At 47.1% G+C, this 12,175-nt stretch overlaps 1 protein-coding gene and 1 long non-coding RNA gene across 2 annotated transcripts in view; both read right to left on the bottom strand.

The window, feature by feature from the left end:
* LOC142503114 (galectin-3-like) overlaps window positions 1-12,175 on the bottom strand; it is a 506,920-nt gene that overhangs the window by 464,290 nt on the left and 30,455 nt on the right. The window lies entirely within an intron of this gene.
* LOC142502302 (uncharacterized) overlaps window positions 10,103-12,175 on the bottom strand; it is a 7,599-nt gene continuing 5,526 nt past the window's right edge. The window contains exon 4 of the long non-coding RNA XR_012803728.1: window positions 10,103-10,363. This is a non-coding gene — a long non-coding RNA (uncharacterized LOC142502302). The remainder of the gene's footprint in view (window positions 10,364-12,175) is intronic.

The following is a 12,175-nucleotide window of genomic DNA, read 5'->3' on the forward strand; positions in this document are numbered from 1 at the left end:
ACCACTGACAATGAGGCGGTTATTTGATATATGCAAAAATGACAGATGGCAAATACCAGCGAGGGAAAAAGAAAAGAAAAAAAAAAACACTTTTCAAATGGAAACCAAGCTACTGTATTTCAATTCTTCTGACGATAATAAAAAAGGAAATGGTTTTGCTATGGAACTGCAGGTGTGTTTGTCAGGGGTTTGTTGGATTTTGGATACTCAAGTGCTAAGAAGTTAACAGCGAATGCAGAAGAGTTTTTTTTTTTTTCCAACCAGATGTAATCTCCGGAGTATATTTATCCTCCAAGAGAAACAACTCTGCATGAAATGACCTGAAACTGCGTTCCAGGTACAACATACCAGATAATGTTTTTCAAAAGCATCTATGACAAAACAAGCAGGTGGCTGCCAGTGTCAAGTGCAAACAGCACCCCACCCAAAACAACAGTCTTAGCAAATACAAATCCTCGTCTAATAAATGGACTGTTTTACTTCTATGTTTGTTTGAAATATTTCTGTCTTCGTAAAAACGCATGGCATCAGTTTTAGCCAGTGGCAGATTTCTCATTAGCCCCAGGCCTAAGGGGCCAAATTTGGGGGCGGCATGCACTGTCGGAACTTGTTGCCCACGTATGTGCTTGCCAGTCGTTCGTGAGCATATGTGACCGGCGCTTGCTGCCCGCTCATGCACGATCGGTGGGTGCCAGCCGCTCGTGCACATGCGCGGCCGGCAATGTGACGGCGTGGTGCTAGAGGAGGAGGGATACACCAGGTAAGTGCCTTAAGGGCGAAATTTCTTTCAATTCAACACTGCTGGTACCCTTACGTCGCAAGGGATGAATGGAATCGAGGGCTACTGAGCTAGAAGGGGAGGTCCTCATCTTCTGCTCCCAACATTATTTATTTTATTTATGTGTAGCCCCGGTCTTATTTTGCCTCCAGAGACCCCCTCTGTAGCGTGCCGAGCGATCGCGGGTGCCGCCAGAGGCAGCGACGGACCCGCCGGCACAACACAAAGGTGGGGGCCGGAGCAGGGAGCGCTCGGAGTCACGGCGGTGCACCCGGCTAGCGGGGGCCGCCATTACAAGTGCTCACGCATGCTCAGTTTTCGCGCATGCGCAGAAGGCTCACATGAGCCAGTAAGGACTCGCGCATGCGCAGGCCAAGCGCACACGCGGCCCCAATGGTACAGAGGCCTCCACGGGACTACAAGTCCCATGAAGCATAGGGAGGCAGGCACCAGGTGCCTCATAGCAGCCAATGAGGGCCAAGGATTCTCAGCCCAGGATATTGATACATTTCGCGGGCTTAGAGCAACGGCAGTTGGAGCTGGGAGCAGGAAGGGGAAGGAAGGGTGTAGGGAGCAAGTGGCTCCTACACCACATAAGGTAGTTCCCCAGATCCCAGGCAGGCCCCAATCCCCACCAGGGTAGTGGGTAGGTACTGAGGGACGGCCCTTAGGTTAGGGACCCTGCCCTTAGGTGTGAGTGTGCAGTCTTGCCAGTGTCACGGCTGGCAGTGCTGTGAGCACTGACAAGTAGGCATACTGTAGACATTACTCCTGATGAGTTACATCCTGGGTAAGTGGAGGCGCTGCGCTAAGTGTATAAGTGTTACCCCAGGCTCCCAGCTAGCTGAGGCTCAGATCTCCTGGAGCCGCAGGTGTTGTACAGTGACCAGTAGTTCCTTTGGGAGGGTTCAGAAAAAGGGCTACATATAAATGGTGTTTCCCCCACCCGATCGCATATAGGGGCCATTACAGGGTGTATGGTGCATATACCTGCTAGCAACAGGAGGACTGAGTCGTCCGCCGATGGTAGTGGGGACACAGGATCAGGCTTCTGGGATTCATACCCCACATATCTCTCTAGCAGTGCAGCGCCTCCATCTGCCGTAGGCTCCAGGAACTGAAGGTGATCTCCCACGGTAGAACTTATTACCTCTCCCCCCAGTAAGGTCACGCACCAGGCAGGAGGTATATAACAACAGGAATGGTTTATTCACTCTGTACAGCACAGTTACACAACATTCTTCTGCCGGATGCAGTACTCTGAGCTCTCAATGAATGATGGTCCCTGGACCGTCACTAGAGGCCAAGGGCACCTGCAGCCTTCCTAGCTCTTCCCTACCTCCCTAGCGAAGGTAGAGGTATTGGTCCACACTCACTCTCCCCCGGAGGGAAGAGCACATGGGAAGGCCCCAATCTCAGGCTCCCAGTTGTGTTACCTGCCTTGCTACGAGGGAAGGAACACTCTAACTTTAGGGCGGTCCTGCCCTTAAGTACAGCCAGGAGACGGGCACCCCGTTGTCCCAGCTACAACAGGATGTACCACCCCCTGCTGTCACTCAATTGCAGTACCAGAAGGAAGGGAGAAAAAACCCATACCAACTACTGGCAACCTGATTGTACCAGTATTCTGCCAGTCCAAGGGCAGGATAGTAACCATCAGGTGACATGGCTACATTTATAAAATGTTTTACTAGGAAGTAATACATTGAGCGTTACCTCTTATTTTCAAGTATGTCCTCAGCACAGAGTTATGACAAATACATGGTTATAACTATTTAATATTTATATTATAATATTTAATATTTATGTACATAAATATAATTTATGGTTATAAATATGGTTACATAGTTACATTAAGTGAACAGGGTTATATATTATATATAAAGACGCATGAACAGTTAATGATAATATATGTTATAGGCGTATGTAGCAGTTACAGACCAGATTAAAATGTGAGACCACTTTAATTTTGAAAGAATTTAGACTGGTTGCGGCTTTGAGAGTCTCAGGTAGATTGTTCCAGGTGTGAGGTGCACAGTAAGAAGAGGAGGAGCGGCCGGATACTTTGTTGAACCTTGGGATCGTGAACAGTCTTTTGGATTCAGATCTCAGGTGATAAGTGCTGCTTGTGATAAGGGTGAGGAGCTTGTTCAGATAAGACCTTAAGACACACTTGCTTAAAGAAGCATACGAATAGCACTGTGGACAATCTGAACACATGATACATAAAGCTTGGCCCCCTGCAGACGCACTTACCAGAACTCCCTCCTCCTGTCTCTGTACGTTCTCCCTACCTACCAATTAGATTGTAAGCTCCTCGGGGCAGGGACTCCTCTTCCTTAATGTTATGTTTGTCTAAAGCACTTATTCCCATGATCTGTTATTTATATTATCTGTTATTTATTCGATTACCACATGTATTACTACTGTGAAGCGCTATGTACATTAATGGCGCTATATAAATAAAGACATACAATACAATACAATACAATAAGTGGGTATCTTGCCCAGAAAGGCGAGACAGGAAAGATTAACTTTGCGCCTAGACTCAAGTGATGGCCAAACTAGTTCTATGAGCATTTTGCAGTGATGTGTGTTGTAGCTACATTGGAGGACAAAGCAGTATATTGAGTTGTAGAGGGCGTCTAGTTTGCCAAGGTGAGTTTGGGGTGCTGTGCCATATACTATGTCCTCATAGTCTATAATTGGCATTAGCATCTGCTGTGCAATGTGCTTTCTGACCAGCTGACTTAGGGAAGATTTGTTCCTATAAAGTACATCCAGTTTAGCATAGATTTTGGATGTCAGGGTATCAATGTGCAACCCGAATGTTAATTAGGGGCTGAATTGGAGCTGGAACATCTATGCCAACTTATCTGCAGTCTCCTAACCTCCAGGGACCCATGGTTACAGGAGCACAACTAGGGGGGTGCAAGGGTGCATTTGCACTCCCCAAAAATTGGTATCACTCATGAAACTGATTGCTGGGGGAGAGAGATGGGCCTCTGTATGACAGCAGCCCTCCTCATCGGCGTTCCAGTGCCATGTGACGCTGCACCGTCATGGTGACGCGACGTCACATGGCGATACGTTGCCATAACAACACGTCATCACAGGACGCAGCGATGTCACATGGTGATGCGTTGCCATGACAACGCGCCATCACAACGCTGTGACATCATGACAACGCTGTGTCACATTACGTCACAACATTGATGGGGAGGGTTGGTAAAAACTGCACACCCCAAAAAGAAATTCTGATTACACCCTTGCATGGTTTCCTAGATATTTGTAGATTTTTGTGCCGATGTGTGATACAAAAACTACGAATATGGCTGCAGGGTTCTCCCAATGTGGCATCTCCCAATATCACATCGCCCGATGCCCCATCTCCCGATGTCCCATCTCCCAATGACATTGCGGATGTATATTCCCATGGGAAGGATGTTGATCCTGGGATTAATCCGATTGCCAATTCTTGGAGTCAGGAAGGAATTTATTTTTCCCCTTATGAGATATCATTGGATGATATGTCTCTGGGTTTTTTTTGTTTGCCTTCCTCTGGATCAACAAGTATAGATATAGGATAAAATATCTGTTGTCTAAATTTAGCATAGGTTGAACTTGAAGGACATATGTCTTTTTTCAACCTCATCTACTATGTAACTATATTGACTGTCAGCGCGAGCCAGCATATTGTGGTCACCAGGCAAGCATGCTCACCCAGTGGACAAAGTAGTTATATCACAGGCACCAGGAGGTCCCCAGAAGTTGAGGTACTACAAATTGTCTCCGCGGTATGCCCAGGTCAAGTAGCGTTTTAAAATAATACCCCTCCAACACAAATGAGCAGCGTGTACTGCTACTTTAAGATGCAATTTCTTCTGGTTAGGTACAAAGCATTGTGATGGTAAACATAAAACTCGTACCACTTATTTAGTGGATGACAATAAAACAACAATCTATAGTGCTGTAGTTTTTTGCAGATTTTTTTCTTCCCTCAACTGGGAGTTCCCAGGATATCAGAGCTTGTATCCAGTGGACACGATACGGCTGCTGAGGGTCAGCCTCTCTTTGGTGGTCAATGGAAAGCCAAGACCTCTTGCCAGAGGATGTTGTGGTTCTCTATTGGTGACCTCGGGCGCCAAAAATGATTTTTTTTTTAACTTTTAAGTGTAAGTGGAATTCATTTATTTGTTTCAAACCAGAGCAAAGAGTCACAAATCTTACAACTTAACCTTACAACTGACAGAAACCGCAATGAGAGAAGAGATTAGAAATTCCATTTTGCTATCCCACTTCTCATAAAAGTAAATACGTGTAATGTAACTGCAGTATACAATGTTGTTGTTTCCATGCTTCATGTCATTAAGCCGAGTTGCTAATTTGTCACCTAGAAGTATCTATTTTGTTACCCTGTCCTAAAGCTTCACTGTTTATCTAGTTGAATAGCTGGAAAAACTACTGCACAGCATCACATGGAGTTTGTATATTTCAGATGCTTCTCCCAGAGGTTTTTCTTGTAAATAATGCATTCTTCATTCCTGGTGCTATCAAGAGCATCCTACATGAAACATTTTTGTATATAACATTCACATTAAGCAATAGTCTTTTTCTCAGAAAAAAAAAGTGACAAAAGCCCTTCGCTGTACAGTAAATAAAAATGCCACTTGTGGGGCATTTGCATGTCTCATACAGGTCTGAAACCCGGTCTTTCCCTATTACCACTTGCCACTTAGCAAACAGTGCTTCTGCTGCAGCCAGGGATTCTGGGTAACGACATGCAAATGAGCACAGTGTCACTTTACTTCTTATCCATTCGAGAAATCCTTTGTACTGCAAATAAGCTGTGGCCTTTCTTCTATCTCTATCTCTGATGTCACTAGAGGCCACATACAACCCTACCCTAGAGGGTATACGAAAAATAATCAAAGATCTGCAGCCCATGCTGGCAGAGGATGCGACATTAAAATAAATCTTTCCCAAACCTCCCATTCTTGCATTCCGGCAACCACCAAACCTCAAACAGAAATCAGTCAGCAGAAAACTTCACAATGAACTTAAAGACACTGATAATGGCAAAAAACCGTGCAACAACAAACGCTGCAAACTCTGCAAACATATATGCCAGGGTCTCACAGCCAGTCACAACCATGGAACACTCAAAGTTAAAGGATCATACAGCTGCACATCCAGGAATATAGTGTACTAGCTGAGAGACCCGGCGTTGCCCAGGATGTAAATGCGTAATAGGTACAGGCAGTCCTCGGTTATCCGACGCAATGCGTTACTCAAAATGGCGTTGTAAAGCGAAACGTTGTAAAGCGAAACCCGTTTTCCCATAGGAACACTGTTTAAATGAAACGTTCCGTTCCTGAAGGCATTTTTAATGCTAAAATACACAAAATATTTTACTCAAACAATAAGATTATGCTGCACACACATACATTATGATGTAAAGATTCTATTTATTGAATCCAGAACTGTATAATAAAACTGTTAGACATGTTTAAAGGCATAAATATACCACAAAACCTTCACACAGACTGATCTGGATGATTTCCCTGACTGCAGCTTTCTGATTGACATAATGTTGCAACTTTGCAAAGCATCGTAAGAGCGTCGGATAAGCCATTTTGGCGTCGTAAAACCGGCCATAGGGATGCATTGGACAGCGTCGGATAAGCCATTCGTCGTAAAGCGAAGCGTCGTAAAACGAGGACTTACTGTAGTATTATTTATAAATGGTGGAACAATAGGTGACTATTTGGAGGGGATGGGAGGGAGGGAGAGTGGACAGGAGGGGGGGAGAGTGGACAGGGGGGAGAGTGGACAGGAGGGGGGGGAGAGTGGACAGGAGGGGGGGGAGAGTGGACAGGAGGGGGGGGAGAGTGGACGGGGGGGGGGAGAGTGGACGGGGGGGGGAGAGTGGACAGGAGGGGGGGGTGACAGTGGACAGGAGGGGGGGAGTGGACAGGGGGGGGAGAGTGGACAGGAGGGGGGGTGACAGTGGACAGGAGGGGGGGTGACAGTGGCCAGGAGGGGGGGACAGTGGACAGGAGGGGGGGGGCAGTGGACAGGAGGGGGGGCAGTGGACAGGAGGGGGGTTGGTTTGGTTTAAATTGACGGGTCCCTCCTCTCCACTCCCCCTGTATCTTTCTCCGCTCCTGACCCCCCCCCCCACCCCCCATGTGTAGCTCCGGTCCCCACTCTACAGTGTCTGAGACACAGTGTAACAGACACACACACACACGCACACAGACACACACACAGTGTCCCACACACACACTGTCACGCTGTGACACACACACACATAGACACAGACACACACTCACTCACTCACACACTCACACACACTCACACACACTCACACACACTCACCTCTCCTTCTGGCCGCCGCCATGTTAGTTAGTCCGCGAGGGAGGAAGGGGTCCTTCCTTCCGCCGCCATCTTAGGTGCCGCGTGGCAGCGGTAGGCTGCCCTGGCCAATGCCTGTCCCCGCGCCAGGGAGGTGAGCGGGAGGTGAGGGGAGGTGAAGGGAGGTGAGTGGAGGGAGCGGGAGGTGGGTGGAGGGAGCGGGAGGTGGGTGGAGGGAGCGGGAGGTGAGTGGAGGCAGCGGGAGGTGAGTGGAGGCAGCGGGAGGTGAGTGGAGGCAGCGGGAGGTGAGTGGAGGCAGCGGCAGGCTGCCCTGCCCACTGCCTGTCCCCGCGCCGGGGAGGGAGTTGAGCGGGAGGGAGGTTAGGTGCCGCGTGGCAGCGGTAGGCTGCCCTGGCCAATGCCTGTCCCCGCGCCAGCGAGGTGAGCGGGAGGTGAGGGGAGGTGAGTGGAGGGAGCGGGAGGTGGGTGGAGGGAGCGGGAGGTGAGTGGAGGCAGCGGCAGGCTGCCCTGCCCACTGCCTGTCCCTGCGCCGGGGAGGGAGTTGAGCGGGAGGGAGGGAGGTGAATGGAGAGGGAGGTGAATGGAGAGGGAGGTGAATGGAGCGGGAGGTGGAGGGAGTTGAGCGGGAGGGAGGTGAGTGGAGCGGGAGGTGGAGGGAGGTGAGTGGAGAGGGAGGTGTGTGTGATGGGGGGGGGGGAGAGGACAGAGAGGTGTGTGTGTGTGTGTGTGTGTCCTTTGGCCCGTCACTCCGCCTCAGGCCAATGAGAGGTGTGCGGGGGCGGCCCAAGGGACCAATGAGATTTCCCCTAGGGACACCGGACATCCAGGCAGGCAGGCAGGCAGGCAGGCAAACATACAGTGCTTTCACTAATATAGTATAAGATATGATTCAGTGCAACAAATGTGACCAAGGTTGCTACATTGGGGAAACCAGCCAAAAACAACAAGGCAGAATGAATATACACAGACACTCCATACTCCATCACGAAGAAGGAAGATACTGCTCACCTGTGGGACAACACTTCTCACAGCCAGATCATTCCATAAACGATTTAAAAATCAAAATCCTCAATGGAATGTTTAAAAGCACTCAAGAACGGAAAACATTTGAACTCAGAATGATAAGACTCTTTGACACCAAAACCAAAGGACTTAATGCGGACATGGGTTTTCTCACACCCTATCAAAATTGTTTGCAATTATCCTGCTTGCCTCTATTCTTATCCACACTTTCTCTTCCCCCCACCCGCTCCCCCTCCCCCAGCATCCCTCCCCCAGCATCCCTCCCCCAGCATCCCTCCCCCAGCATCCCTCCCCCTCCGCACCTTTCCTTGTCACCATCCCCTGGCTTCAAACACTTTTAACACCCTACCTTATCTACAGTACATAGCTGTTGTTTTTTTTTTCTCTCTACACTGTTTTAGCCATTAAATCCTTTGTATATCAGTATTACTCGACCTGAAGAAGAGAGGAGAACTCTCGAAAGCTTGTCCTATGACATAAATTGTTAGTCCAATAAAAAAGGTATCACCTAATACTGAAGAACTCATTTATTCTGATGTCATGGAAAGAGATGTTCTTAGTTGAAATATTGTTTAAAGGCAATAGTATGGAAACAATGCACATGACTTAGGGGTTAGTTAGGCAGGGTTGCGCAAGCATGCCCCCCTGCCTGCGCCCCCCCTCCCCTGCTTGGCTCCGGCGTCAAATGATGCTGCGGGGTCACGTGACCCCACAGCGTCATTTGACGCGGGGTTACCGCTTCGCTGGAAGCCAAGGTAAGTTAGTTACAGAGGCCTCGCGCGGTCCTCCGGCATTTCATTTAAATCCCTTGCGGGAGGGCGCGGGACGTCTGTAACTGTAACCCCTGCCCCCCCCCCCCCCCATTGCGCACCCCTGCCCCCCCCCCATTGCGCACCCCTGCCCCCCCTCATTGCGCACCCCTGCCCCCCCCCCCCCATTGCGCACCCCTGCCCCCCCTGAAACATTGTGCTTTTATTTTTTCCTGCACAATAAAATAATGTGTGAAACTGTAACAAGTTCCTTGCAGTATCCTGTAGGCGGCGGAGGAAACTTTTTCTCGGTTGCCCTCAGTTGAAATACAGGACGGGAGAAGAAAGGGTAAGGGGTTTATTAAAGCGTAGCAAAATGGCAACATTTCCAATGAAGTGGGAAGCGATATATTTTCGATAAACTAAGTATAACTTCTGCCCGGGTGAAAAAAAATGACCCCTGAAGTTTTGATAAACCCTCTTGTCCCAATTGTTTGTCTGAAAATATACCTGGAGGGCTGCCCAGTTCCAGAAATGACTTAAATTACCAGAAAAGCACAGCTGTCTTTAACAACTTTAGAAGTACATGTAACCAGTCTACAATTTATGGACTAGTCTTAGATGCTTATTGCCTATGACACTTTAAATACCATTACAACAAAGTTTATACTACAAAGTCCAAGTTTAAAACTGGAATCTTAGAAAGAGCAGCTGGGCCATTTGTTTATAGGATAAAATGGGGGTGGGGGGGGGGACGGGACTTCTGTAATCTTTGCATTTGGCTTCCAGATTTTATAATACAAAAAAATGAAACTAATTTCAGTTTGTCAGGCAATGCTTAGCAACACTTGCTAATTTGTCCCTTTCGTACTTGAAACCTTTTCCAATGCAATCCTTAAACCTCGCTCTATCCCTCTTACACCTGACAAACAGATACTTAAGGCGCTGTGGCCAACTCCAGTCATCAAGGGCCACAGACAGGTCAGGTTTTCAGTATATCCTTGCTTCAGCACAGGTGACTGAGCCACTGATTGTGCCACCTGTGCTGAAGCAGGGATATCCTCAAAACCTGACCCGTCGATGGCCCTTGAGGACTGGAGTTGGCCACTCCTGCTGCAGTTTATCTTGCTGACATTGAGGGGCTATGTGTATAGTGCACAGCTCCCTTCCCCGGGCTGATCCTCACATTCCACATTTTGTTTCTAGCATGAAAGACTTTGTTTTAAATCATAATAGTTACCAGGCTGTAATCACATTATAGCACACATGGAGAACTTGCAAAAGTCATGTGTTTTGGATTTGACATTCTGATTTATGGTTTGTGCTCCACTTACACAGCTGCAATCTCATTTTCCTACAAAGATGTTTTCTATTTTTCGATTACTTTGCTTCACCCCGTCCTGATGTTGAGGAAAATGAAAGCCACCAGGTAAAACTGAAACATAAGTACGGTTTGTTATTTGCATCTTTAAGACAGTAATATAATAAAATATTGGAATGGATCATAGCAGCATAATATTGCTACATTAATAGCATATAGAACAGCTCTGCTACATTTTCTTTGTTTCACTGGTTTAATTTCCCAATCACATTTTGACCAATGAAAAGCTTACCCTGTAAATACCAGCAATTGCACAGGTTGAGTGAATGCAGTTCAATCCACTCTTCCATACAAGGCACTGGCATTCACCTGCATTCATCTAAGGGAGGTTAACCATCCTCAGTTAAGGCCTCTGGCCTCTGTTGATCTCTCTAAGCTATAAGACAGCTGAACTCACATCACCAAGTTAAAAAATCAGTCCCACTTAAATGGACCAAACCATAGTGTTTCATTTTTTATACTGTACTTCTTTAAAAACCTATAGGGTCCCATGTTAAAATGGATAAGAAGTAAGAGTGACACACTGTGCTCATTTGCATGTCATTACCCAGAGTCCCTAGCTGCAGTGGAAGCGCCTTTTGCCAAAGCGATAATGGTGAAAGACAGGGTTGCAGACCTGTCTGAGACATGCAAATGCACCACATGTGGTATTTTTTATTGGCCGTGCACGGTACACTGGAAGGTTTTTGTCCCTTTTTTTTTTGCCCACGATAACTTTTTTAATGTCTGATTGTAAACAATCGCCAGCTTCACGTTGCATAGCCGGCAACTGACCTCGCACTGGTGAGATCCAAAAGGTAAAAATAGCTGCCTGTGAGCAGGGTTACTGGCTCTGCACTTCTTTAACCTGGGCTGTGCAGTGCGGCAGGCATAAGCTTATAAGGGGTCCGTACTAAAATGGATAAGAAGACTGCTGATTTGCATGTCATTACCCAGAATCCCTGGCTGCAGTGGAAGCACTTTTTGCTAAGCGATCATGGGGAAACACAGGGTTGCAGACCTGTCTGAGACATGCAAATGCACCACATGTGGTATTTATATTTGCTAAAAAGCTCTAGTAATTTTCCTTTTTATTATTTTTTATAAAGTAACCACAATTCCTACAATAACCCATCAAATATAAATATGAAACACAAGTTTGGAATTGCTGCTTCATTAAAGGAGAGGGATAAATATCAGCACATAAAAGGAACCTAGACAAAAATAACATGGAACAATGTGACATCATGTACCTTGTTCTAAACCTTTTTTTAACTTTTTGCCTCTGCTCCCCATATTGTGTGAATTCTTTCCTCCCTTAAGTATACGTTCATATCTAGCTAACCAAAGCTATAAATATTGTGTATTCTCAACATTTGTTTTTAGTAGTTGGTCTTTCTGACCTAAATTTGCAAAGACGAAACATATCTTAAATGATTAAACAAACATTAGTAGCAGAGATGTTCATTGTCCAAGTCAGGGGTGGCCAACTGCAGTCCTCATTAGGGTTGCCAGGTGGTTTCTCCAAAAATACTGGACACAATGGTGAAAGGTGCGATGCGCTTGACACACACACAAACACACACTCTCTACCGCTCTATGCTGTTTCCTCCTCTCCTTGGCACCACCCCCAGGCTCCTGGCACCTTCTCCTGATTGTCTGCTGCTGTATAACTCTTTGAAAAAGTCCATAGCCTGGACGAAACATGTTAGAGTGGTTGCCTGATGTTTGCTGCTAGCGATCAATAAAGTTTTTTTAGACATCCATGCGTTGGCTGCTGAAGTTGCTGTGAACCACGGACCATCTTACCCCCTTCTTGCTGTATAATGCAGCCAATCAGGATGGAGAAAGCTGCCCAACCCTCTATCAACAGCCCTGCTCTCTCCC

Source organism: Ascaphus truei, chromosome 9, assembly GCF_040206685.1.
Source record: "Ascaphus truei isolate aAscTru1 chromosome 9, aAscTru1.hap1, whole genome shotgun sequence".
Classification (NCBI taxonomy): Eukaryota; Metazoa; Chordata; class Amphibia; order Anura; family Ascaphidae; genus Ascaphus; species Ascaphus truei.